We start from the raw sequence: 27,328 nt of genomic DNA on the forward strand, positions 1-27,328 counted from the left end.
CGAGCGAGGTTCCCCCACTTGCCTGCGGTCCCACGAGGAGCTGGTCGGGGCTGGTGACAGACCGGATGAGCGCCTGGGTTTTCTGACTCACCGCCCTGGGCTCACACCCCTCGGAGTGTGCACCGGGGCTGCTCTCGCAGGTCCCTTTATCACCGAGATCCATCTCCGCGGTACTTTCTGCTCTCGGTTTCTCACAGTGGCGCGGGGTGCGGGGCCGCCGCGGGCCAGGCGAGCTGGGCCTTCGGCGTCTTCGAGAAAAGAGGTGCGGGCTCGGGCTCCCGAAAGTGAGGCTGTGCCTCGGAAGTGTGCGGTTCTGAATGAAATCTAACTCGGGGGGGCCTCAGATCTCCCCCACCTCCCCTTGCCCGCTTGTCCCCCAGCGCACATGGCCCGAAACTCCTGTGGGAGAATCGCCACCTGGTTTCCCTTTGGTTTCGGGACCCCGCCCCTCCTGAGAGACCTCCGTGACGTGGCATTTTCAACAAAGCCGACGAGAGTAGGCCAGTGCTAAACGTAGACTTACTACTGGTGTGCATTCCTCCCGAGTAATGCTTACGAGCGAGTGCGAAACCAGTGTTCTGGCGACAGTAGTTCGGCCGGAAGGCCTAGATGGGGAGAGGCCGGTTTTAGCTGAAAGCTTAGTATAGGCGTCTGTCCGAGGGGAAACAGTAGGAAAGACAACGATTTCTTGGCGATGTATACAATGGAGGGGATGTTTACGTTGGAGGAGAAGAACAGTCTGTGGGGCTCCTGTTCCTCATTTTCATAAAGCCCCGCAAACGTTTCCTTCCTCATTCTTGGCTTCCAGCTACCCCGTGTGTGTGCTCTCGTTGGCAGAAACATTGGCGGTCTGGCAAACCCGCCCTTTGTTGTGCCAAATAAGGTTAAAGTTAAGACTAGAAATGTTTGGTTAGACGAGCTCATTTCAGAGGGAAGGAGAGCTTTTGGGAAGATACCAAACACAGAAAGAAGAATAAAACTGAGTTTTGACCTTCTGCCTCGCGGCCACCCAAAGCTTTGTTTCATTCCTTGGGCAAATATTTAGAGATCACTCCCTCGCTTGGCGGTACCGAAGGGGCATGTCTGCACCCGCCTGGGCCAGGCACTCGGAGAGTCAAGAGGCCCTGTGGGCAGGGCCGGGCCTCCCGGGAGAAGTGACACCTGTAAGCCCACCGGTGGTCCCCACACAGTGTCGGGGGCCGAGAGAACGTGTTGGGCTGGGGTGTGGCCATGTATGTGGGGAGAGAAATCTGAGAAGGGGGTTTACATCAAGTAGGATCACTTGCTGGACCGTAAGGTGGAGAGTGGCAGAGCGATGGAGTAAAAAGGCAGGACGGTCGCAGTGGTGTGGCCGCCACTCTCGTCGTTACACGAGGGAGGGCAGGCTCAAGACGCGTTGCTGTGGTCCCATAGCGAAACTCGAAAGGTAGACAGACCAAAAGTGATACCTTGGGTGGGGTGTGTGTGTGTGTGTACATACATGTACCATGTGAACGTCTTAAGTTCAAAAAGTCAAGAAGAGGTGTCACGCTAGACGTGGGGGCCGTGTGCTGATGACTGACCTTCACGCTCCGAATCAGGGCTGCTATTTTTCTGTGTCTTTGAAGTTGCTGTTGTGCTTCTAGTCAGTTCACTGCCTCAAGGCCGAGATCATGCATTTGTGTCGGGACTCGGCCAGGATGTAACTCTGCTGGCCCCTGTCCCGTTGCGCACGCTCCCCGCCCTCGCCCAGCCCGTCGGCGTGCGCGCCCTCGCTGGCGAGGACGGCAGAGCGCGAGGATGCGGGCGGCGCGGGCAGGTCAGTCACCCCTGGGCTTCCCGGCCAGGGCCTCACTCACATTGTGTCGCGGTGGTTGACCTGACTGTTCCTTACTGTGTTTCGTCGGGTGAGTGAACCAGTTTTGCCGTATTTCGGACCTTGTCCCTGTGTCGCCGGCCCTGCCCCTTTCTTCGGTGTGACGCGGTAGGGCTGTCAAAGCCAGCGGTGCTTCAGACCAGATGCCCGCTGTCCTCTTTCGCACACTGGGGTGGGGGCAGGGGGAGTTTGAGAAGGAAGTTGGGGCAGGTAGGGCCCGGCGGCTCCCGCTTTCCTGGTGGCACAAGACAGAAGGGGGAGGCCTCTGCAAAACGTCAAGGCGGAAGCAGTGAGGTGGGAGGTGCAAGGAGCGGAGAGGGGCCCGAAGGGCACGGTGAAGGGTGGCAGCCATGACTTCGTCGCCGCAGAGCCTTTGTGTATCTGGACGGTGGTCCCTTGTCCCAGATGCACTCACAAGTACTTCCTCCCGGCCTGTCTGTTGTCCGTCCGCTTCCGCGAGGGCATCGTCGGGAGCACAGGAATCTCTCATTTGGGTGAAGTCCAGTTTATCTGATTTGTCTTGTGCCGCTTGTGGTTTTGGTGCTAAGATCTAAGAAGCCGCTGCCGAATCCAAAGATCTCCTATGTTTTCTTCTAAGAGTTTTGTCATCTTGGTTGGTCTTTGATCCATTTTGAGTTAGTTTTTGCAGATGGTGTCAGGTGAGGGTCCAAGTTCATTCTTTTTCAAGTAGACGTCCAATTTTCCCGGCATCGTTTGTTGAAAAGACTGTCCTTTCCCCCACTGAATGGACTTGGCACGCTCGTGAAAACTCACTGGGCCATAACGTGAGGGTTTATTTCTGGGCTCTCTTCCATTCCCCTGCTCTACATGTCTGCGGCACAGCCTTGATTGCTGTAGCTTTTTGGGGAGGTTTAAAAGCAGGAAGCGTGAGGGGCGCCTGGGGGACTCGGTCAGTTAAGTGTCCGACTTCGGCTCGGGTCATGATCTCACGGTTTGCGAGTTCGAGCCCCACGTCGGGCTCGGTGCTGACAGCCTGGAGCCTGCTTCAGATTCTGTGTCTCCCTCTCTCTCTGCCCCTCCCCTGCTCATACTCTGTTTCCCTCTGTCTCTCAAAAATAAATGTTAAAAAAAAATTTCAAGTCAGGAAGCGTGAGTCCTCCAGTTCTGTTCTTTTTCAGAACTGTTTTGTATTCAGGGTCGCCTGTGTTTCCATGTAAATCTCAGAACCAGTTTGTTCCCACTCCTGCCCTCTCCGCAGCCCTGTCTGGGCTAGAGTCGGTTAGATCAGGCTAGTGCAGCCCAGATTCTCCCTGGCAGTTCCTCTGAGCCTGAGCGGGGAGAGCCCACTCCTGTCGGGAGTCTGGGGCCTGGGCCCGACTCATGACTCGGTCCGCCGAGAGCCCCCAAAGTGTTTAAGTTTCCGAGGGCTCCGGTTTTGTTCTAAAAAGCTTGAATTTTGTATTCTATTTCATACTTATTATAGTCGACGTAAAAGTGGTGAGCGTGATTGAACTGTGTTGTAAAACTGATACTCCAGGACATGTGCCGTGTTTATCCTGTGGCTTTCTCCACCCCCCAGAACGCACACCCCAGTTTAGAAGGCCGAGCTGGGGAGAGCCTGCCCGTCAGAGCTCTCCTTTCATTTGTAAACGTTGTCGGTTCGGCTGCGTGCTGTGTAACCTCTCTGGACCCAAGGCTGGCCTCCGTCCACACTGAGTGCAGCAGCACTCCCTCCCTGATTTGCATTATGTCGGTGTCTCCTGCGAAGCCGGCATCCTTTTCTGTGGATTCTTGAGCTGGATTCAGATCTTGTCGGTCTTAGCCATCGAAAAGATTGCGTTCTTAAGAGGAGGAAATCCACTTCCCTTCTGGGGGTCGGGGGGACTCCCTTGGCCAGAGGGCTCACGTCCTTAGTTTACCTACGTTCAGTTGTACCGAGGATGGTGGTCCAGGATCAGCCACCTCCGAAGGCCTTTGCCGCCCTGTGCCACGCAAGGCGTTTACCTGTCCAAGGCAGAAATCGAGGTGAGGTCGAGTGGGTCTTTTATAAAGCTGGATTCATTAAGTTTACAGGACTGTCCTCCATCCCAAGATTGTCCTTTGTGCTCTGAAAGTGTCTTTTCTGGGATTCTTTTTATAATGTTCTTATTTGTCAGGGCGGTAAGCCAGTGTTGTCCACTGGCAAGATTCTTAGTGAGACTTTATTGGTCTGTGAAACCCTAACTCCGGAACATCATTTGAAGCCACAAAGCTCAGATTTGTACCTTGTTTACATTTGGAATTGCCACATAATGTTAAGCAATTTGTGCAACTTAAATGCTCGTTTTTTATATTTCTTTTATATGAAATGTCCAGACTGGGCAAATCCACAGGGGCGGAAAGCAGGTTAGAGGTTGCCGGGGCCGGGGGGAGGGGAATGAGGCAGGATTACTGGAATGAAAACATGTGGAAAGTGGGGTGACTGCCCAACACTGAGAACTCTACAGGCCGGGTTGAGCTGTGTGCTTTAAAATGGTTAATTGGGGCGCGCCTGGGTGGCTCAGTTGGTTAGGCAACCATCTTCAGCTCAGGTCATGATCTCCCGGTTCGTGGGTTCAAGCCCCGTGTTGGGCTCTGTGCTGACAGCTCAGAGCCTGGAGCCTGCTTCGGATTCTGTATCTACCCCTCCCCTGCTCACACTCTGTGTCCATCTCTCAATAATAAATAAATAAATGTTAAAAAAATAAAAAATAAAAATAAAATGGTTAATCGGTCCGTCGCTTACACAGAACACCCAGTGCTCACGTGATGAATCACTAAATTCTACTCCTGAAACCATTGTTACACTGTATGTTCGCTAACTTGGATTTAAATTAAAAAATCAATCAATCAATCAATCAATCAGCAAAAAAATAAAACGGTTAATTGGATGCCATGTGATTTCACCCCCAGCCTTTAAAAGCCCATCCTCCTCGAAATGGGAACCCTCATGCACCGTTGGTGGGGATGGAAACTGGTGCAGCCGCTCTGGAAAACAGTGTGGAGGTTCCTCAAAAAATTAAAAATAGAACTACATATGATCCAGCAATCGCACTGCTAGGAATTTATTCAAAGGGTGCAGGAGTGCTGATGCATAGGGGCACTGGTACCCCAGTGTTTATAGCAGCACTATCAACGATAGCCTAATTATGGAAAGAGCCTAAATGTCCACCAACTGAGGAATGGATAAAGAAGATGTGGTTTATATATACAATGGAATACTGCTTGGCAATGAGAAAGAATGAAATCTGGACATTTGCAGCAACGTGGACGGAACTGGAAGGTATTCTGCTGAGTGAAATAAGTCATTCAGGGAAGGCAGATACCATATGTTTTCATTCATATGTGGATCTTGAGAAACTTAACAGAAGACCATGGGGGGAGGGAAGGGGGAAAAAATAGTTACAGAGGGAGGGAGACAAACCACAAGAGACTCTTGACTACTGAGAACAAACAGGGTTGATGGGGGGGCGGGGGAGAGGGGGAAATGGGTGATGGGCATTGAGGAGGGCACCTGTTGGGACAAGCACTGGGTGTTGTATGGAAGCCAAGTTGGCAATAAATTGTATTCATTAAAAAAATAAAGATCTGATACCTGAAAAAAAAAAAAAGCCCATCCTCAATGGTGTCGATACATGGAAGGCCAGAGGGTGGGAGGGGTGTCTGTCCAGGTCCTGTGATTCCAGCTGAGCACGGGATCCGTGCATTAGTGCGTGCACACACGGTTTATTTGTGTCTCCGAGCATAATCATCAGAAGCTGACGAGGTAGACAAACCTCCTGCTTTGGGGCGGCAGAAAGGTTTGTTCTAACACTGCCCTGAGACTCCAAGGTCATCTTTATTGTCACCTCAGAAACAGTCTGCAAAAGCTGAAGTTTTGAAACCCCCTTCGGGAGAATCCAGTTAAGTGTCTCGTGTTGCTCTGTTTAGTTGCTGTGCTCAGTGGTGACTGGGACGCCGGCCACCATGCTGACAGCAGGCAGTTGACTTGTGTCCCATAAAGCTTGAAAGGGGAGCATGAGACTTGGCCTCCCCTCCAAAAAAAGAAAGGAGGGGAGAAGGAAAGCCCTACATTATTTGTAAGTGAGGAAGAATCCTTGTTATGAATCTAAGTATGGTACTGATTTAAGACTTTCTCTGCTTGCTGCTTCCAGAAGGAAACGCACAGCCAGGAACTGCTGGGCTAGGGCCCCCCTGCCCTGGGGGATCTGGGGCAACCCCAACACTCACTGCTGTTCCGGTGTCTTCTTTCCCAAAAGAAAGCCTGTCGCCTGAACCTCTGTTAAAATACTGACTGTGCTTTACTTGGAACAGAACAGCTGATCTCATCTAATGTGCCAGAAAGTGGGATTTTTTTTCAGGGAAGATGATTTTTCCACTGAACTTTGACTTTGTGAACGTCTGTGCTTTGTTGGCATGTCAGTGGTTTTCCGTTCATGGAGCCTGATGACAGAGGGACGATCCCGGGCACCTAAGTTCTGCGGGGGAGGGGGGGGGGTGGCTCCGCATGGCGACAGCTCCTCCCCCGCGGCACCCTTGCAGGGACCTGCGGACGGCATTGTTGCGGGCATCGTGTCCTCGGTGCGGTGCTCCCAGAAGCCCAGCGCTGGCTTGACGTCCATGGTGACAGAAGCGGAGAGATGTCGGGGGCTGTTTGTGGTCTGCCCTCGAGGGGCGCTCCTGCCTCGGATGCTGGACCCCACTTGGCTGTGTCAGAGCCGCAAAGGCCGTGAGCACCCGCCTTAGGCCTGTCGTTGATGCAGAAGGTCTGGTCACTCAGCTCTCTGCCGCAGAGTGTAACCCCTCTGCGTGCCACGTGTTCTCTCCCGCTACTTCGGGGCTCCATCCCCGCCGTCCACGGGACAGAGGGCTTCCAAATCCATTCATTCATTCGCATTTTACACCCCCTGTAACGCTTCTCTCCACGAAACCTCCCATTGTCACTGGCGGAAGCACGTGGGACTCGGGAGCCACACGCCGCTCTCTCAGCGCGAGGCTGGGGATGACACTGACGAGGGACGATCAAGCCCAGAACTGTAAACAGATCCTCAGTGTGGCTTTGAAAGTTCTGACCTGATTCGGTCCTGCTTTGAGGCCGACGAGAGCTGCGGGTTGGCCCAGATCCGAGTAACCCAGAGCTGCAGAAAATCCACCCGCGTCCTGGGTCAGGGCCGGGGTCCGAGAGGGAGGCAGGCAGTGGGCTCTGTGCCCCGAGCACATGTCCTGGCAGATACCCGGCAAAGGTGTGTAGTCGAAACGTAACCTAATCATGTTATTCTATTAAAACAAACCCGATTTCTTCTACGTTGGGTCAGGTTATAGCTGTCGTATCAGATGCTGTGTTCAGAGGTGTAATTGGAAAATTCAAGTCCGTAAAGCAGGTACATGAGGATAAGAAAGCCTGCCCTCGGGGGGTTTGCTGTAGAAGGAAGATGAGAAGAGAACGTGAACCTCTAGGCTGGCAGGTCAAATGAAAGTGTCACTAGAGCCACGGGAGCCGTGGGGAGAGGGGAGCGAGCCGCTGACCAAGTGACAGGGATGGGGGTCGGGGGCGTGGGGGGCCTGGCGGAGCAGACCGCGTGGAGGGTGAAGGGAGGGCGGGGGGTGGCAGGTGGGTGTATGGCCGTCCTGCTCTTGACGTATTCACCCAGCACACGCTTCGGAGCACTTGTGTGCCCGTGCGCATGCACACCAGTGAAGTACGTAAAGGCCAGCAGTCCACGTGCAGATAGCAGTGCTCCGCGTTTGTGCAGGAAGAACACCGCGCTCCACGTTGGGCAGGAGATGTGCGGTGGCCGTGGTTCTGTTCGTCTTGCCACAGACGAAATAGGGACCTTCTTGCTGGTATCTGTGATGTCTTAACGGGGAAGATGCGCTTGCAGATTTCTTAGGGTGCTATTTATATTCTGGCTACTTCCAAAAAAAGAAGGTGATGTGGCCTAAAGTATTAGAAAATATGCAGCAGTCTGTTAAGGGGAAAAGGGACTAGAAGCCGCCGTGGAAGGCCAGTCCCCTTTCTGAGTGGAGCTGTTCAGCAGTTTCGGAAGAATTTTCTATGACTCTTTTTAAGCTTCCTTCTGGTTCGTGCTGCCAAAACCCTCGCAAGGCGCACGAGGGGAGGTGCTCACCTTCCTGTCCCGTGTGTAAGACAGGACGCGCCTCCCGATACGGAGAAGTAGCCGGCTGTGTACACGGGTTGAAGTGGAGTTTAATCTGTGCAAGGACAGTCTCATTGTCACAGCGGTATCGGGATGGGACTTTGAAGGCGGACCTCAAAAGAACTAACGACTCGGTAGCTGGGGCCGACGGGGAGGCCCTCACCCGGGTCCTCAGCAGTTTCCGGTCGTGGAACCAGAGCCCGGCAGGAGGTCCGTGCAGACCAGGAGGCATCATCCCGCCGGCTGGTCTCCCAGTGACAGCAACAACAGCGAGGACAGAATGACCTCCTTGCCCCTCGTTCAGGACAGCGGGTGGAGGCCTCAAAGCCTGCACTGTGCAGAGCAGTGATAGTCAACTCGGAAATCCATAAATAAGGTGAAATGAAATTTTGTCCTTTATGTTTTGCCCTTCATGCTGTGGGGCGGCCCCAGTCCCTCCGAGTGTGGCGGGTCCACGCCGCCGGTGGCACAAGAGATGATTTCAAGTGGTGCAGCATTGCCCGTCACTTCCACGTAGGTAGCGTGTCAAATCCGTGATTTCCTGGGTGCTTATCGCTCAGGACAGAGCCTAGTCAAAAGCGTGTCCACTTAAAGAAAAACACCAAGTGGGAGCACGACCCTGCGCGGATGTGGCCAAATCGAGAAGGTGGCCGTGAGGCCCAAGCCCGGGGAGGCGTGCAGTGGGCCCCCTCCAAGCTCACCACAAGTCTGTAACATGGAGCCCTCCGGTCTCTCCCATTTGGTTTCGAGCACAGTAACCCTGGTGGACTGGACCTTGGAGGCCGCAGGGTGGCCTCCGTCCTGGCCCAGGCCTTGTTGTGTGCCCCCACGCCCCAGGCCCTGCTGTCACAGCCCCCGGGGGCCCACACTCATGGGTAATTGCCCTGTGCATCCCAACTCCCGCTCGGTGGTAAAGCTCCGGCGAGTTACGTAACCTGATGAGTAACTGTTTCTTCACTTGCAAAGCGGGAATAATAAATCTCCCTTGCAGAAGCGCCACGGGCATTCGGTGACGGCAGGAATGAGTGCATTTGGCACCGAGTCCGGGGCAAAGTGACACCGGTTGTGTCCGAGTGATGGTGATTAGATCTGCCCCACTCTTCCCCATGTTTGCCAATCCAGATTCCACTTGGGGAAAGTGTTCAGGAGGAAGGCTTCATCCTGGCCAAAGCCTCATCCCTGGGTCGGAAGTGTTTACTCCTGGCCCGGGTACCACAAGAACCTTCAGCCTAGGTGGCCTCTGTGGCCGGGTGGGGGGGCCAGCAGGCACCGCGGATACTGGCCAGAGGTGGGGTGTTTATTTGCACGAGCAAGGACCCGAGCTCCCGTCTAAGAAGACTCGGCCCTCGTGGTGGTGAGGAGTCTTGGCCAGCTCTGTCTGACGGGAGCAGGTGTGTTTTGAGGAGATGGGGTCACGGCAGGTCAGCCAGGAGGTTTCTAGACCGTGTAGGGGTGACGGAGTTACCTAAAAGGAGTCATTGAATTACGTGGTTTGATGATTCTTCAGGAACTACTGCCTGGCTAGCCCACTGTCCTTCATTTCGCACCCATTCCTGGCTCTGATCACTGAGCCCGGAAGAGCCCAGAAGAGCCCTCCCTCGTGTTCCATTCAGATTCTTCTGGAAAGCCCACGGTGGGATGAAGTAAGAGGGCCTGGGTCTGGGTTCCGTCTCCCCCGACCAATTGGCAAGTCTGTTAACTGTTCCAAGATGGAATTTTCTCACGGGGTTGTTCTAAGAATCAGGCATCATAATGTTTGTAAATATGCGGTCTAAAACATCAAAGTACTATAAATATGGTTCTGTTTTAAGTTTCTCCCTCACGTGGCCGGAAGTGCTTTGGTTTCGACCTCCTGTCTTCACTGAATCCAAAGTTTAAAAACGGCCTCTTCCTCGCGTCCGACTCTTGATCTCGGCTCAGGTCTTGATCTCAGGGTCATGAGTTCAAACCCAGCATTGGGATCCTCGTTGGACGTGGAGCCTGCTTTAAAAAGGGGCGGGGGGGGGGGGCTCTTCCTCTGATTGGCCAAACACGGTCCAGTCCAGGCAGTTACAGCACACGGGAAGGGTCACCTTGAGGGTCTGAGCAGCGGCGGGTGCCTGCCCACCTGCCCCCAGGGCCTGTCTGTGGAACGAGGGCCCTTGCTGGCCCAGGACTCCCGTGTGCGTGCTCCACCCACGGGGCTTGCAAGCGAGGGCGGAAGCAGTGACAAGCAGTGACACTGAGCCCAGTGTCCATCTAGACGAGAAGCAGTCTTCCCCAAAACAGGAGAGGAAGGGAGGTCGTGACGGTGTATGGTCCCCAGCTTAGGGCCACCCGTCATTGAGTCTTCCTGTCCAGCTCAGGCAGCTGTTCCGGGAAGAGAACTCTGTTCCCAGACTCAGTGTCCTGCACGTGCAACTTCAGAGGCCCCGTCCTGGCGTGCAAGGTCTTGCAGTGCAGGCTTGACTAAGCTCAAGGGCCGTCCAGGTGCTCGGGGGCATTTGTACAGAGAACGTATGCGTTCAGATGGCAGTTTGTTCTCATGGGGAATCTGGATGGAGTTAGAGTGACTCTGTATTACACGCTGGGAAAACCAGAAATGAACCCTCTAATTGACCCTTATTACGACCCTTTCCTCTCCTAACATGACTGCCAAAAAGCTGCGAGGGAAAGTCCTCAAATCTTGGAGATTCACTTCCTTAACTTCCCCTCGCCTGTGAGCACATGACAAAGAAAACCTCAGAGAATGGTGGGTCTGGCAGGATCTGCTGTTTTGCTTTCCTTTCTCGCCAGACTCCTGGAGAAGCATTTTACTTTTAGGCGTGCATTCAAAGCACATGCACAGTAAGGAAAAAATGCAGCCCCCGTCTTTTGACTCCAGCCTGGCCGGTGGCCTTGGAAACTGCACCTTACAGTGCAGAGAGTGTGACGCCTTGGCCCGAGTCTTGTAAGGAAGAGTGTCTGGAAGTCGTGGCAGATGACCGCGTTCCGTAGCCAAGGAGGTGGGGGGCGGGGGCCTGCAGGGACAGCCTGAGGTCTGGGCACTGGCCAAGAGCTTGGAGGTGCATCACACCAAGGGACTGACACCGTCTGAACTCCTCAGCGGCTTACAACTTGGGGCACATTGTACAGTCTGCGAGTATCCAAGAGAATTGAGTAGGGGGGAAAATGTGATGACTCGGATATTTGGTGGGTAATAATATTACTAAGTCAGATCTGGAGTTAAGGCAAACCCCCAGACGTTTAAGTTTATGTAGAAGGTTCCTTTGTGTGTCCTACCTCATCTGTGCCACGGACTCCTGGGGAACTTGGCCCTCTGCGTCAAAGTTATGTGTACTAAGCACCGGTGATTTTAATCCACAGGGTTTTTGGTTTGGTTTCGTTTGGTTTTGATTGAGGAGCGTAAGTCCTTAGGGTATTTTCGTTAGGGTTCTGACATCTGCGGGGGCACAGACGCAGTCTTTATCTGGAGCAGGAGCCGTGAGACCCTGCTTCTTCCGGAATGGGAGGGTTGGAAGGGCCGCTGGCCAGCTGGACGGGCCCAGTGTGGAGGCCGGAGCTGTCCCCTCACCGGGGTGCTGCTTGTGTCCCAGAGGCCACCGAGGGGCTCTGAAACCACGCCGCCCTGGCTCAGACACCAGCCCTGTCCCTTTGACCTCCGTGCGGACACTCTCGCTTGTTGTTTGTGTCACGGGAAGAATACTAGGCCCTCGGTGTGGTGCTGCGAGGGTCCGGAGGCTTGGGAGAGTTCTAACGATACGTTGGTACGTGGCGAGAACTCAGTAGTGGTGAACTCTTCTGTGTCCCTTAAAAGTGAACACAGCGTAGAAAGTTAGTAAGATAAAATCCAGTGGAGGAATTCGATTTTCAAAATTGTTTGAGGAAATTCTTCAATCCCCAAGCCAGAACAAGAGGCTGAGGCTTCCGGCAAAAAGCAACTAAAATGCCGTGTGCCTGCAAGGCCACAAAGCTGAGCTGCGAGCGGGGAGCCGTGCCCCGCAGCTGTGGCAGAGAGAGCGGGCCCCCGGGCGCGACCACAGGCGCGGGCAGAGGCTTCCCTGCCGCACTCGCCCTTCTCCGCTCCAGGCCTGCCAACGTCCAGGCTGAGCCCCAGCACCTAGGAAGGCACACACACTTAAGGCTGGTGGTGTCAGAGACGCTGTTCAGTCATTAGTGCCTGTGGGTTCTTTTGTTATTTTGGAAGTTTATATCTCAAGTACCTGAAGACAGTTCTTTTTCAAAATGCTATTTAAACTGAACAAACTGCCTTAAACATAATATCTCAATGCTGAACATCCGGCTGGGGTATTGCATACATCTTTCTAGGCCAACAAAATTTAAAGATTTTTTTTTTTTTTTTAACATTTATTTATTTTTTGAGAGACAAAGGGAGACACAGAATCCAAAGCAGGCTCCAGGCTCTGAGCTGTCAGCACAGAGCCCGACGCAGGGCTTGAACCCACAAACTGCTGAGGCATGACCTGAGCCAAAGTCAGATGCTTAACCGACTGAGCCACCCAGGTGCCCCAAAGATTTTTATCTTTAATTTTTTTTATTTTCATAATTTTAAAAGTTACGTTTATATGTACATTATAGGCACTATTATATATATATCATATGCATGTATATTATATGCATTTAGATACATGCATATATATAATATGCACTTACATACATATATGCACATATAATGTGCATGTGTATATATATATATATATATATATATATATATGTATATGTATATGTATATGTTACTAGATGTAATCAATGAAACAAACATGGGTCTTCTAACTTTGGCTTTAAATCCTAAAGTGAGATGGATAAAATATAAAAAGGTATCAAAAAGAAGTAGAGAGGAAGGGATATGTTAGGCAGACGTGAAAGCAGGAAGCGTGTCTCTGATAGTGGGTGAAGCCGAGTTCAAGGCAGAAAAGAGTCCTTGAGACGGGATTGCTTCACCAGGCCGGAACGCGGGGTCTGCAGATGGCAGGAGCGGTGTGGGTGTCGGTGGCCCATATGACGTAGCCTCCAGAGCCAGAGGGACTGTAAGACAGAATGGAGGAGGCGAGTGGTGGGGAGACTCGCCCAGACCCCCCCACCCTGGAGGACCAGGGGTGACCGCGTAGCGACGACGAGCCAGGAGAGGCTTTGGAGACAAGTGGTCACGAAGCTGAGTTTAGCATTACCCTAGGTCACCCAGAAAGCCTCTGCTGCTTCCAGAAAGTTGAAGTAAGTAGAAACCATAGACTGTCATCACGATGCAATAAAAACGGGAATAAATGCAGAGGTAGAAACCAGGCCGCCCTCGAAGGCCCGCGGGGCAGAGGGCGCGTTGCTCCTGGCCCGGCCCCAGCTGGCGCTTCCGTGTTGGTGCCGTCGGCTCCTCCGCCGCCCGGGGTTCCCTCCGCGGACGGGCCTCCCCGTCCAGCCCATCACTGGGGGTGGTTCTTTCCTAAGATTGTTTTGTCTGTTGGCTTTTTTGAGTTGGGGTTTGCTTGCTCGTCTCCCCCACTTGGGGGACGGTGCCACGAGAGCAGGGACCTTACCCGTCCCGTGGAAAGCATCCGCTCGGTGGCCGGGTCACTGTCCACGCTGGGACTTGGAGCGGTGCCGTCCCGCGAATGCCGCCTGGTGGTCGTGGTGACCGAGCTGTGGCAGCTGCCCTGCGACCTTCCATCTGCTGCCTCACTCAGTCCACGCCGTCACCCCGGAGGGAGGGACCGTCATCGTCGTCGTCCCCAACGTGCCAGCCGGCCAGCAAACGTGGGCTCGGCAGACCGCCCCGGAGCTGGCGGAAGGCCGAGCTGAGGGTCCGTGGAGGCCGCCTGGCGGGGGCCTGAGCCCTCGTGGACGGAAGCACCCGGCCTCCTGTGGGTGTCGAGTCTGCGTGCAGCTGTGGTTGTTACCCAAGAACGAGGAGAGACGATGGACACGCCAAAAAGCCAGGAAAGGACCAAAGTGAATTCAGCAACTGCTGTGGTCCATAAAGACGAAAGCAGGAATGAACGAACCAGACGCTGGAAACAAGGAGGACACCCAGGGGCAGGTGCTGGAGGAGAGGAAGGCAGGGGAGAGCCTGGTGAACAAGAGAAGAAGCAGGGTCCCCGCAGGAGTGGCTCTGAGGGACGTTCGCAGCCACACCTCAGTGCATCCCAGGGCCGCCCCCGATAAAATTCAGCTTTCCTTGGCCGTTTGCTCAATGAAAGCTGTCAAAATAATCCCGAATGTACAGCAAGCTGAAGGCCAGGGTAAAGCATTTCCCTTCTCAGCGATCAGCACATCCGCTCTGTCCTGTCTGGCACTTCTATGCTTATGTTCAGGGACCGGGGCTCCTTTCTGCCTGTTTCCCCCCAATGTTGGTCCCACCTTCTCTAAGGGAAGGGAGACCCCAGAGGCAGGGCCCATCCCTTTGGGTTGCTGTCATCTTTTCTTCCTGGTCCTATAACCTCTCAGTATTTTTCTAGCTCGCTGTTGCCCGTTAAACAGTTTTTTTTACATTTTTTTTTCTCCAGCTTTCCTTGCTTCAGTGGGAGGTCGGCCGTTAACACGCCTTGCAGCTCCCAGAAGCAAAGTCCCCGCTGGGACAAGAGCCAGCCCTGGGCTCTCCAGAGGAGAGACCTGTAGGGAGACTGATGGGCTTGTGGTCACAGGCTAAGTACCTTCCCACCAGCCTCCCTGTTCGGGGCCCTTCACGCCCCTGCTTCGTGGTGCCTGTGACCATCCTTGCCCAGGCCTCGGGTTCGCCGGCACCTGCCAGGTTGCTTCTCCACCGTCCCGTGGCCACGCCGCTGGCCTGCCGTCCCTCTCCTCCCAGGCGTCCGGCCAGCTTCTCTCCAGCTTAGCGGTCCTGTTGTCTTGAAGGTGTAAGGCTTGCAAAGAATTCACCATCTTTTTAGTGAGGTTTTAGGAGGAATAAAACTAGATTGGTGCGTTCCATCGTCCATCTATAATCATCATAAATTAGAGCATTATTTTTAATATTGTTTTAAAGGAAAACCATGAGCAGACTGGCTCAGTTTATGAAATTCTAGCACACGTGAATAAAAGTGCAAACAGAAGTGGTCTTGGTCCAGTTACTGATCTACAGCACACACTCAACACAGGGTCGAGCGAGGTAGAAACGGCAGCGTGTGAAGCGTGGTTCTCGGTCGTGCGTTCTACAGAATATGTGCACGAGGAGGCCCCCAGGCGGACGTGCCTCAGGATGCCAGAAGCACATATCTCAATTTTCCTTTCTTATGTTTGGACTTTTATGGTTAACATCTATCGTTTTTCTGAAAACAGAATCCTTTAGAAATACGTAACACATCATATGCTAGCAATTGAATACTGAGCTCAAATTTCATTTAAAGACCAGTGGTCAGTTGTATGTAGAGAGAAAGACCTCACATATAGGTTCAAGCCCTTGGCTTGCTTTTTTTTTTTTTTTTTAAGTTTTTTGTAACGTTTATTTATTTTTGAGACAGAGAGAGACAGAGCATGAACGGGGGAGGGGCAGAGAGAGAGAGGGAGGCACAGAATCGGAAGCAGGCTCCAGGCTCTGAGCCATCAGCCCAGAGCCCGACGCGGGGCTCGAACTCACTGACCGCGAGATCGTGACCTGAGCTGAAGTCGGACGCTTAACCGACCGAGCCACCCAGGCGCCCCGGCTTGCTTTTTTTTTTTTTATGTTTGTTTATTTTGAGAGAGAGAGAAAGAGTGGGCGAGAGGGGCAGAGAGCGAGAGGGAGAGAATCCCAGGCAGGTTCCGCACTGTCAGCACAGAGCCTGACGTGGGGCTCGATCCCACAAACCACGAGATCATGACCTGGTCCAAAATCACAAGCTGGACGCCCAAACGACTGAGCCACCCAGATACCTTGGATCCTTGGCTTTCTATAGGCTCCTCCTTACAGTACTCACTTGTAAGTTGCTCTCCTGGATTTAAAAAAAAAAAAAAATCACACCGTTCTGTGTAGACCCCGTTTCTGTCTAGAGACCCTGTGGTATTTCCCCTTTTCCTCCCTCTAGGAACTGCTGCTGACACTCTGGTCTTGGAGAGGAGAGTCCTTTCACAACCTCGTAGAGCCAGGAGGAACCCTGTTTCCCAGATGTGGAAACTGAGCCCCCAGAATCTCAGGCGGGTGCCACAACTGTCTCACAGCAGTTAGTCCACCGCCCGGGTCTTGCCGCCTCCCGTTTTTTTTCTCTTCTCGCCCACGTGAGCCTACAGCACCACCACCCAAAAACCGGGTCCACCATGGTCCTTTATAAACCTATCGCTCAAGGGATATTTTCCCATTCAAATCTAATTGTGCCACAAATTGCTAGTACTGAGATGTCCCTGAGCTCGTCTGAGAGCGTGGCTCCTCTGTGACCTAGCCGCACATGTGTCATAATCGGATTTGAGGCTCACTCAGCCCCTCGCAGGCAGCATTTAAGTAGCTGCTCTGGGGCTGCGCTGTTCTAAGAGCCAGAACAGCAGAGCACAATCTCTGTGCCCAGTTTGCCAGGACACCGTGTAATTGAATTCTGCACAGCCAGACGCCATCGGATTCGGATTCCGCCTTTTGTCAGGTACAGATTTAGTTGCTGAGTGCAGTGCATTAGTGGTCTGCTTGGAAATGCCTGGAGAGGATGAAAAACGTTGCTTCCGTAACAGACATTTTTTAAGGATAGAGCATAAACAAGATTGAGTGACAGAAGCTGACTGCACCTCATTAGCAAAAACAAAAACCAGTGACATGGATTAAGGACAGACTCTATTTCAGGCCTCGCTCTGAGCACATGACGTGTGTTCGCAACAATCCAGGGCGTTGTTGGGCAGTTATCCCCATTTTCCAGTTGAGGAAAGTGAGGCCCTGAAGTCACTAAGGTAGTAACAGGTGGAGCTGAGATTCCAACCCAGGCATTGCCCGCTCGCTTTCTGCTAAGTGAAGGGCTCCAAGTTCGGAGCAAGGTGACGACCTCAGAGTGCCACGAGCATAAGTTGTTTCGATCTAACCGTAAAACAGGGAACATAAAGAAGTCGTCTTTGGAAGTACTTTGTACGGAAACGCTGGCTTTCAAGGACCGGGTCAGGAGGTTTGCCCCGCATGGCTCCCGCTCGGATCACCAAGTCCCTCCACGGCTCCGGCTCGCTTGGGGTCGCATCCCACCTGCGTCCTGCACAAGCTCTGGGAGCACAAGCTCTGGGAGACAAGCATTTCCGAGGGCGGCTCCATCAACGTGGTGTTGGCTTTGTAATGGAATCTTGTAGTTGCAAACAGAGCGGTTGAGGGTAAAGGTCGCTGGGAGACAGGAGGGGGAAGTTCCTGCCAAGCAGGGACCCTTGGGGGCCGGCTGGGGACATCGCCCCACGCCCTGCAGGTGTTGCTGGCGTGCTGCTGTCCCCGCAGCCCGCCCAGGTCAGTCGTGGAGGAGCGCCTTCCACCCGTGCTGTCCCGTCACGCTCCGCCCGGCCTGCCTCAAAGACCGTGAGCTTGCAGCTCCCCTGCTGAACTTGTGTGTGCTTCTCGGCACAGAAGGTTCTTGGATCCTGGTTGGAAGGCTCTTCTTCCCAGGTCCCGGCACAGCCAAGCAGATCTTACCCAGCACATTTTGCCCCTTGGACGGAAGTACGTGCACGTGATTCGAAGCATCGTCTCCATTTCCCATGCAACGTGGGATCAAAGCTGTAGAACAGGAGCGGCTAGATGTCTTCAACCCATAGCAAACACTCGAGTGTTTCCTGTTTGAACTGGCAATAGAAACATCAAATATTCGGGCGGCACGTCCTTCTCCAAGGGACAAATGAGCCTTGTGGTCGACTCTTGGGACGACGCACTCCGTGTATTTAGAGTGTGTGCGGTTCGGGGAGCGTGATGCGATCGGGCCCTTTCAGAAAGCAGCAGGCGGTGCACCTGGGCCGCTTGCCTCGCCTTAAAAAGGAGAACGGGGTCACCCGACTGGGTCAGGCAGAGGAGCGTGCGACTCTTGATTCCGGGGTCGTGAACTCAAGCCCATGTCGGGTGTAGAGATTACTAAAAAAGCAATAAAATAAGTAAGCATTAAAAAAAAACAAAGGAGAGCGAGGGTGTGGAGCGCCGCGGGTCGGTCGCCTCGCTTCGCAGTTGGCTTTGTGTGGCTGCTGAGCCGCCGCTGGAGCGTTTCCAAACGGGAGAAGCTGGCTCTCGGCCCCCGGCTGTGTGCTTTGTCCCGGGACCCATCTAGACCCGCGCTGGCCCAGCCGCGGCATCGCTTGTGCCCGGGGCGTGGGGGAGGGGTGTGCTGTGGAGCCGTGCGTCACCGCTAATTACCCCTGCCACCTCGCTACCTCGGGGCCCACGTCGGAGGAGGCGCGGGCGTGGGCGGGCCGTGGCGCTCCGCGCCGGCCAGAGCACCCTCCGGCGTCACGGACCTGGGAGCGGGCCCACAGCCGGTCACGCCTGGCGGGCACAGGTGGACAGACCTGGCACGGGCCTGCCTTCCCTCCTTAGCAGCCTTCCAGCTTCTCTGTCTCACTGTCTCCAGGCTCCGAGTTTAAAATCCTTCTCTTCACAGTTTGTGGATTACTTGAGACGGTAACACGACAGGCGTCAGCGGTGTAGAGGTTTCCGTCTAGTTGACGCCTCCGACTGCTCTCTCGCCCCCCACGCTGGGGAGCCCGTCCAGCCCGGGCCGGGGGTCGCCCTGCACAGAAGCGTGCAAGTCCCAGGTTAACAACGTCTGGAGTTTGGTCCTGTCAGTGACCTTCGCTCGTGCGGCCCATTCGTGGGGCACCTGTTACCGGGGGGGACGGCGGAGGCGGGGGTGGCTGTGCCCTCTCAGCCCCCGCGTTGCTCCCCAGGCAGCCGCCCGATTGCGGTGACGAGGCCGCGTCTGTGCCAGAGCCCATCAGAAAGCCCCCAGGGAAGTCCCCTCCGGTCCCCAGGAGGGCGTCAGCCGCTCCCCCCGCCACCGGGGTGCCACTGGCCCTTGGGGACAGGAAGAGCTGCCACCCACCTTTGTTGGCCGGTAGCCCTAATACTGCCGGCCTTTTGGCAGACGTCGGCTGATGGCCCGGCGAGGTGAGGACCGGAACCCAGAACAGGGAAGGACGAGCGCTAATTAGCACGTGCTGCTCCTAGAGGGGAGGAGTCATGGGCATGCGCAGAGATGAGGACGGCAGCTCCTGGCGATGGGACTTGAGGGGTCCGGCACCTCTTTCTATGCATCACCCCCTGGGGGTGGACATGCGCGCACACACACGCACGCACACGCACGTGTCCCCAATTTCATGGTTTCCCGTATGTGAGTCCCAGGGCTTGCTCTCGGCACGTCCCGGCACACAGCCCTCCAGGCTTCTTTGTTATGTCCTCCGTTGCCCTTTCCTGCAGCAGCTCTGGGCCAGACATCATGTGCGCAGAGCCCAGAATTCATCAGGAGGGGGTGCTCGTGGTCAGAAAGAACCATTCTTATCTATTTGAGACACAGAGAAAGGAAGGAGAGAACATAAAATCAAAGCTGAAAACGAATCTGTACCTATTTTCAGTATGTCCTTCTCACGGCTCTACCCTGTTCTGTCTGCCGGTGAACACATTAGAAGTTCTAGAATCTTCCTTTGGCAGTCTGTGTGTCAAATGTAATAAAAGCAGTGACTCTTGCTGAAACGATGCCTGCCCGTGTGCTTTCAGTAAACGCGCTACTGTGTTGCTGGAGCTCTTGGTCACTGGATGCGGTGATATTATTCAGTATTTCGTCAGGAGTGCTAGTCTGCATGGAAGACGAAAGGACATAACCAGAGGTGCTGAACATTTACTAATCTGTACTAATGGTAACTGCCGAACTTCATTCCCCAACAAAGGACTTCAGAACTAAATTCTTAAGCAGGGAATATGGCCTTGTGTCAATAAAACGCAGCTTTGGATTGATCTCCATATCCCTAGGAGTTTGACTTGGCTTCATCTTGGCCAAAAAAAAGAAAGAAAAGAAAAAAAAAAAAACAGGCTTCCAATTCAGCTTGTGTCTCTTAAATTCCTTGTATGTATTACCAGGAGGTGGGGACACATTCCTGAATACACATGTGTGTCCGCAGGTGGCTTTAGAAGCTTCGGGAACACAAGGCTTGGAATGATGTCATGACTTCGCCTTGTTCTTACCATGGTAAAGTCTACACGAGAAGTCACTTTGTCTCCCATGTGACTTCCTTCACTGAAAAATGGACTTGCCTTAATTAGGAGCGTTCCTGAGGAAACAGGTCTCTCCTGGCCTCTGTCTTATCTCAGCCGGGCCTGCTGCTTTGGGCCGTCCTTACCTCACCGCCTTCCCCACTGCTCCGTGGAGGCTGCCAGCTCTGGGAGGCTAAGAGCATGAATGGACCACACCCTGGCTCCAGCCACTGCTTTCGAAAGGAGAGCTCTGCCTCGTTGAGTTATGCTCTGATTTCGTGAAAAGGGGTGGTGGATTGGGGGTCGCTGGTGGAACCCCTTCTCTGTGTGCAAAGGGGGAGAGAGGATTTCAGATGTCTGAGGAGGAGCTCGTCGGGTTAGTGGGGGAGACCTAGCGATGGGCTTTAACCAGACCTGCGGTCCTGAGTGGACTTTCACCCCAGACTTGACCCCGAGGTCAGCACATCTGCTCCTTCGGGAGGGAGGGGCATAAACCTGGTGAATGTGTGTAACAAAGCTGAATAAACTGCAGAACTGGGTTTTGAAAGGGAACATTCATGATGGGTTTTGAGCTACAGACGGTCTCTTAGCAAAACTTGTTTAAAGCAAAAGTATGACTGTAGAAGCTGCTGGCCAGTCTTGTGTCCCCAGATTCACCCGAATTGGTTTCACAGGTGGTGTTTTCATCTCGTCTGAGTCCCAGAATCCTGCCCAGAGAGACTGGGAAAAGGGTGGTCTCGGCATACTCAAAACAGGAAGGAGCGCTCAGTGCCTCTCGGTCGATTTTCGTGGCAGGACCACCCAGCACAAGACAGGGGCGGGCGGGCAGGCAGCACCCAGCGTTGTCGAACAAATGGACACTCTTAGCGTAGAGACGTGGTTCTTCAAAGCCCTGTCTGCTTCCAGTTACCGGTGGTGACTTCCACTCCTTTATGGGAGGTGGTGTGGACGGGGGTGGCGTGCACGTTGGCTGTATTTGACCGAAGTAACACCCATTGAGAAGCCTGGCCACGGGCTCGGTGCGTAGGGTGAAACTAAGCCGCCACGGCTCATCCACACTAAGACACCGCTGATTATAGGTCAAGCGTGTTGTAAGGATTCCCAAGAAGGAAAGGAAAAACCATCAAGTGAAAGCCACAGCTTGATTTGGGGACGTCGGTACGGAAAACGTATACACTAGAATAGATAGACCGTGATGCTGGCACTTTGACATCGGGAAAGATTTATTATAACTTTGAAAATAATCAAGGTAGGAGTGCATTGAGAGGATTAACTCAGTTTTGAAATGGGGCAGGTGCTAAGGGACAGGGTTCAGAGGCCCCCTCCGCGGCAGTGAACGTGTCATCCAGCTGCATCTGTCTGTCACCCTTGCGAGCTGTGAGAGTGGGGACTTCCAGAGTAGGAGATGCCCCGTTAGCGGAAACGGCCCTGAGGAGCCAGAGCGCGGCGTCAGGATCGCGTCACAAGAGACGCGCAGGTTCTAGACTGGACTCAGCCCTTGTCTTGTGACGTGGGTCTTCCCGCTTCTGGCATTTTCGTTTCAGTCCCTCTGTCACTCGTGAAGAGACTGTTCTCATTCCCAGATCGGACTCTGTCGCTCACCTGCGACAACCCTCTGTGATTGAAATCTGTCTGCTTACGGTCATTTCAAGGGTTTCCGCCAAAGTACCTCTGAGAATCCAAAGTGCTGAAATGCCTGTTCTTGGCAGTTTCTCCGAAGACCTTGGTTTTGTCTTAAAAATTTATGTAGACTTTGCATTCTACTCGGATACATGTGGCATTATTTTATCACGAATATGCCTTAAATTAAGGCACCTCTCAGTTAAATGACCTGAGTGTGTTTCCCTCAATTGCTGTGTCCATTCACTGAACATTTGAGGTCCCCCATGTGCTTGTCCAGTTTTACATACTGAGGAGAACGTGCTGAACAAGACAGAGGCCTTCCTCTGTGAAACTTGTGATTAAGGATCCAGTGTGATTAATTTAGGGTTTATAAAACGTAAGCGGTCTGCTCACTTAAGATTCTTCTGGGGAGGGCGCCTGGGTGGCTCAGTTGGTTGAACGTCCGACCTCGGCTCAGGTCATGTCCCACGGTTCGCAGGTTCCAGCCTCACTTCAGGCTCTGTGCTGACAGCTCGGAGCCCGGAGCCTGCTTCGGATTCTGTGTCTCCCTCTCTCTCTGCCCCTCCCCTGTTCATGCGCTGTCTCTCTCTCTCTCTCTCTCTCTCTCTCTCTCTCTCTCTCAAAAGTAAATATAAACATTAAAAAAATTTTTTTTAAAGATTCTTTTCAGGGAAAATGGATTTTCCAGGCAAGTGCACCCTGTTTAATTTGTCCTGTCCTTCAAGGCCCTCTGATCAGAGAAGTGGGCACACAGAGAGCCACTCCTCCCCACTGAGAGTGGCCTCAGTCCCTCCACAGTAGCCTCAGGTCCAGAGGCACCTCTCATGTGTTTTCCTCATTTTTCTTTTAGATCACATATCAGGTCTTAACTTATATTTGTGTCATTAAAACCTAGTTCAGTGCCTGGCATGTATGATATAATGATACAGGCCCCATAGTCAAGGTTGGGGCCTACTCTGAGACCTTAGTTTCTATGTCCTGATTGCCTCATATCAAATGTTTCAGATCTGATAAACAAGTCTTGCTACCATTTTTCTGTTACACATTTGGGATCATAATTGCTGATCATTGGGAGAAGGAAAGGAAGAAACGATATAAATAGAAAAAAATAGAGAGGTCACTTAGAACTTCATTTTGATTGGGAAGTTTTTTCAATTAAAAAGAAATCTATTCAGAGCTTAAGTTCTTCAACATAAATACTGGGTACGTTAGAGAATGTGTTGGGAGTGTGTGTGTGTGTGTGTGTGTGTGTGTGTTCGTGTTCCAGTCCCAGGAAGATCAACATTAATTTAGAGGTTGTCAGCGTTGGTGCATCTAAAGCCGTCGTGGAAGAGACTGCGATGTGTCTGTACCCCAGGAGTACTCGTGTGGGGCAGCTCTGTGGGGCCCACCCTGGTGACAGTGGCTGCCTTTGGGAGGAAGGATGGAGGCAGAGGATGGTTATGAAGGAAGGAGACTCATCTCCCTGTGTTCTTGGGTGTTTTTGAGGGTTGTTTCTGCTGTATGCGTTTAGTCTGTAGCCTTTTTAGTTTGAAATACAATTCCTATACAGAAGCACATAAAACAAGGAGCGCCTGGGTGGCTCAGTCAGTTAAGTGTCCGACTTCAACTCAGGTCACGATCTCACGGTCCGTGAGTTCGAGCCCCACATCGGGCTCTGTGCTGATGGCTCGGAGCCTAGAGCCTGCTTCAGATTCTGTGTCTCCCTCTCTCTCTGCCCCTCCCCCGCTTGTGCTCTGTCTCTCAAAAGTAAATAAAACTGTAAAAAAAAAAAATTTTTTTTTTAAAGAAGCACATAAAACCAAGTGCGATGAAGAAGTATAAAAGCAAATAACCACCACCCAGGCCAGGCGCCCACAGCCTCCTGTAGGTCCTGAATGGGTTGAGGGATGCTTGTTTCTATACCCTATAAACATGGAATCATACTGAATAAGTCCTTTTTATCTCAGCTCATTCACCCAACAGCGTTTTGTAAGATGTATTCGGATCATATAGGGCTCATTCGTCTCTGTGGTTTCAGAATATTGTAGAATATCCGCTGCCGGTGAGCATTCAGGTTGTTTCCAGTTTGGGCTATTGGTGCTGATGGGAGCATTCTCTTACCCTGTTGTGCTGCACCTGCATGAGGTTCGTAGGGTAAGTGGCCAACAATGCAGGTCCCAGCTCCCGGGGCAAGAGTCCACTGGCTATATGTATTCAAATAGTTCCCTACTCTGTGGCCTGCCTTTTTTTATTCTTGGTGGAAAAATTTTGAATTTTATATGTTCAGTTTATCAATCTTTTAGTGATCGTTATTTTTTACGTCTTAAGTTTTCTTGGACCCAAGTAAGTAAAATCAGAAATGAAAGAGAAGTAACAACCAACAGCACAGAAATACAAAAGATTATAAGATAGAGACTACTACAAAAAATTGTATGCCGATAAATTAGACAACCTAGAAGAAATGAGTAAATTACTAAAAACATGCAGTCTTCCAGAGCTGAATATAGAATAAATAGAAAATCTGAATATATTAGTAATTATTAGTAATGAAAGTGATAAACAAACAAACAAAAATTACCCGCCCCCAAAAATACTACCAAAAAATAAAAGTCCAGGACCAGACGAATTCATGGATGGATTCTTCCAAATATTTAAAAAGCTAATGGCTTTTTCCCCAAATTATTCCAAAAAATAGAGTAAGAAAGCTTCTCATACATTCTACTAGGCCAACATTATCCTGGTAACAAAACTAGACAAAGACACCAGTAAAGAAGAAAACTACAGGCCAATATCCCTGATGAACATAGATGCAAAAGTCTTTGGCAAAGTGTTAGTAAACCACGTACAACACCGCCTTAAAAGGATCATTACTGTGATCAAGTGGGATTAATTCCAGGGATACAGGCATGGTTCAACATTTGCAAGTCAATGTGATAGACCACATCAACAAAACAAAGGATAAAAATCCTTTGATTATCTCGGGGGCGCCTGGGTGGCTCAGTCAGTTGAGCATCCGACCTGGGCTCAAGTCATGATCTCACAGCTTGTGAGTTTGAGCCCCGCATCAGGGTCTGTGCTGACAGCTCGGAGCCTGGAGCCCGCTTCAGATTCTGTGTCTCCCTTTCTCTCTGCCCCTAACCCACTCACATTCTGTCTCTCTCTAAAATAAACATAAAAAAAAAAGTTAAAAGAAAAATTCTATGATTATCTCAATAGATGCAGAAAAAGCCTTTGACAAAATTCAACATCTATTCATGATAAAAACTCTCAACAAAGTGGGTTTAGAGGCAACATACCTCAACATAATAAAAAAAAAACCCACAAAAATAAACCCCATTGTAACATCATACTCGATGAAAAACTGAGAGCTTTTCCTCCAAAAGACAGGATGTCCACCCTTGCCACTTTTATTCAACATAGCACTGAAAGTCTTAGCCATAGCAATCAGACGAGAAAAAGAAACAAGAGGCTTAACTCTGGAAGGAGCGTGTTAACTGTCACAGTTTGCAGATGACATGTTACTATACCTAGAAAACCTTAAAGACCCCACCAAAAAAACTATTACAAGTGATCACTGAATTCAGTGAAGTCCCAGCATTCAAAACTAATACCCAGAAGTTGGTTACATTTCTATACACTAATAGTGACACAACAGGAAGAGAAATTAAGAAAAATTCCATTCAAAAATACACCAAAAAGAGGGGTGCCTGGGTGGCTTAGTCAGTTGAGCATCTGACTCTTGTTTTCAGCTTGGGTCATGATCCTGGGGTCATGGGATCGAGCCCTGTATCAGGCTCCATGCTGGGTGTGGAGCCTGCCTGAGATTCATTCATTCATTCATTCATTCTCTCTCTCTCTCACCCTCCCTTCCCTCCCCCTTTGCCCTCTGCCTCTCTGCTCTCTCCCTCTCCTGCTTCTGCACACTCCTGCTCTTAAAAAAAAAAAGAAAAGAAAGGAAAAGAAAAGAAAGAAAGAAACCACCAAAAAGAATAAAATACCTAGAATAAATTTAAACTTAACCAAGGAAGTGAAAGACCTGTACTCTGAAAACTGTAAAACACTGATGAAAGAAATTGAAGATGACCAAATGGAAAGATATACCATGCTTATGGATTGGAAAAATTAATATTGTTAAAATATTTATACTACCCAAAGCAATCTACGGATTCGGTGCAATCCCTAAGTACCAATAGCATTTTTCACAGAACTAGAATAAATAATACTAAAATTTGTATGGAACCACAAAAGACCCTGAATAGCCAAAGCAATCTTGAGAAAGAATAACAAAGCTGGAGGTATCACAATTCCAGATTTCAAGTTACACTACAAAACTGTAGTAATCAAAACAGTATGGTACTGGCACAAAAATAGACACATAGATCAATGGAACACAATAGAGATCCCAGAAATACACCCATGCTTTTCTGGTCAATCTATGATGAGGCAGGAATATATAATGGGGAAAAGACAATCTCTTCAATAAATGGTGTGGGTAAAACTGGACAGCTACATGCAAAAACACAAAACTCAAATGGATTAAAGGCCTAAATGTGAGACCTGACATCATAAAACTTCTAGAAGAGAACACAGATAGTAATTTCTTTATTGGTCACAGCAACATTTTTCTAGATATGTCTCCTAAGGAAAGGGAAACAAAAGCAAAAAATAAACTGTTGGGACCGCACCAAAATAAAAAGCTTTCACACAGCAAAGGAAACAGTCAGCAAAACAAAAAGGCAACCTACTGAATGGACGAGGATATTTGCAAATTATATATCCTGTAAGGGGTTAATATACAAAGTATATAAAGAGAGTATATAAAGTTGAGTATATACAACTCAACATCAAATAACAATCATCATCATCATCATCAATTACAAAATGGGCAGAGGTCCCGAATAGACATTTTTCCAAAGACGTACAGATGGCCAACAGGCACATGAAAAGATGCTCAGCATCGCTCATCAGGGAAATGCAAATCCAAAGCACAATGAGATACCACCTCACACCTGTCACAATGGCTAGAGTCAAAAAGAAATAACAAGCGTTGGCAAGGATGTGGAGAGAAAGGAACTCTTGTGTACTGCTGGTGGGAATATAAACTGGCATAGCCACTGTGGAAATCAGTACAGAGCTCCCTAAAAAAAAAAGTATGATCTGTTATCCCACTAGTAAGTATTTACCCAAAGAAAATGAAAACGCTAATTCAAAACGATATGTGCACCTCTGCATTGATTGCAGCATTATTTACAATGACCAAGATTTGGAAGCAACCCAAGTATGCACTGATAGATGAACGGATAAGGAAGGTGTGTGTATATATATACCTGTACATATATATACATGCACGCGTACGGACCGTGGAATACTACTCAACCATAAAAAGGGATGAGATCTGCAACAACATGGTTGGAGCTAGAGAGTATAACGCTAAGTGAAATAAGTCAGACAGAAAAAGACAAATACCATATGTTTTCCCTTATATTTGGATTCTCGAAAACCAAATGAACAAACAGCTGGACGAACTTATGGTTGCTAGAGGGGAAGATGTGGGGGGTATGGACAAAACGGGTGGAGGGGAGGTGGACGTACAGGCTCCCAGTTGTGGCATGAATATGCCACGGGAATCAAAGATACGGCCCA

The 27,328-nt window shown here is 51.1% G+C and overlaps 1 protein-coding gene across 6 annotated transcripts in view; it reads left to right on the top strand.

Annotated features, from left to right (window-relative positions):
- PPP2R5C (protein phosphatase 2 regulatory subunit B'gamma) overlaps positions 1 to 27,328 on the top strand; it is a 128,031-nt gene that overhangs the window by 44,442 nt on the left and 56,261 nt on the right. The window contains exon 1 of one of the 6 annotated variants that reach the window (XM_078447825.2): positions 16,402 to 16,529. The exons of the other annotated variants lie outside the window; for them this stretch is intronic. The gene's annotated coding sequence lies outside the window, so the exon portion shown is untranslated. Of the gene's footprint in view, positions 1 to 16,401; positions 16,530 to 27,328 lie in introns of those variants that run through there. 6 annotated transcript variants of the gene reach the window in all.

Source organism: Panthera onca, chromosome B3 (genome assembly GCF_046562875.1).
Source record: "Panthera onca isolate mPanOnc1 chromosome B3, mPanOnc1 haplotype 2, whole genome shotgun sequence".
Classification (NCBI taxonomy): Eukaryota; Metazoa; Chordata; class Mammalia; order Carnivora; family Felidae; genus Panthera; species Panthera onca.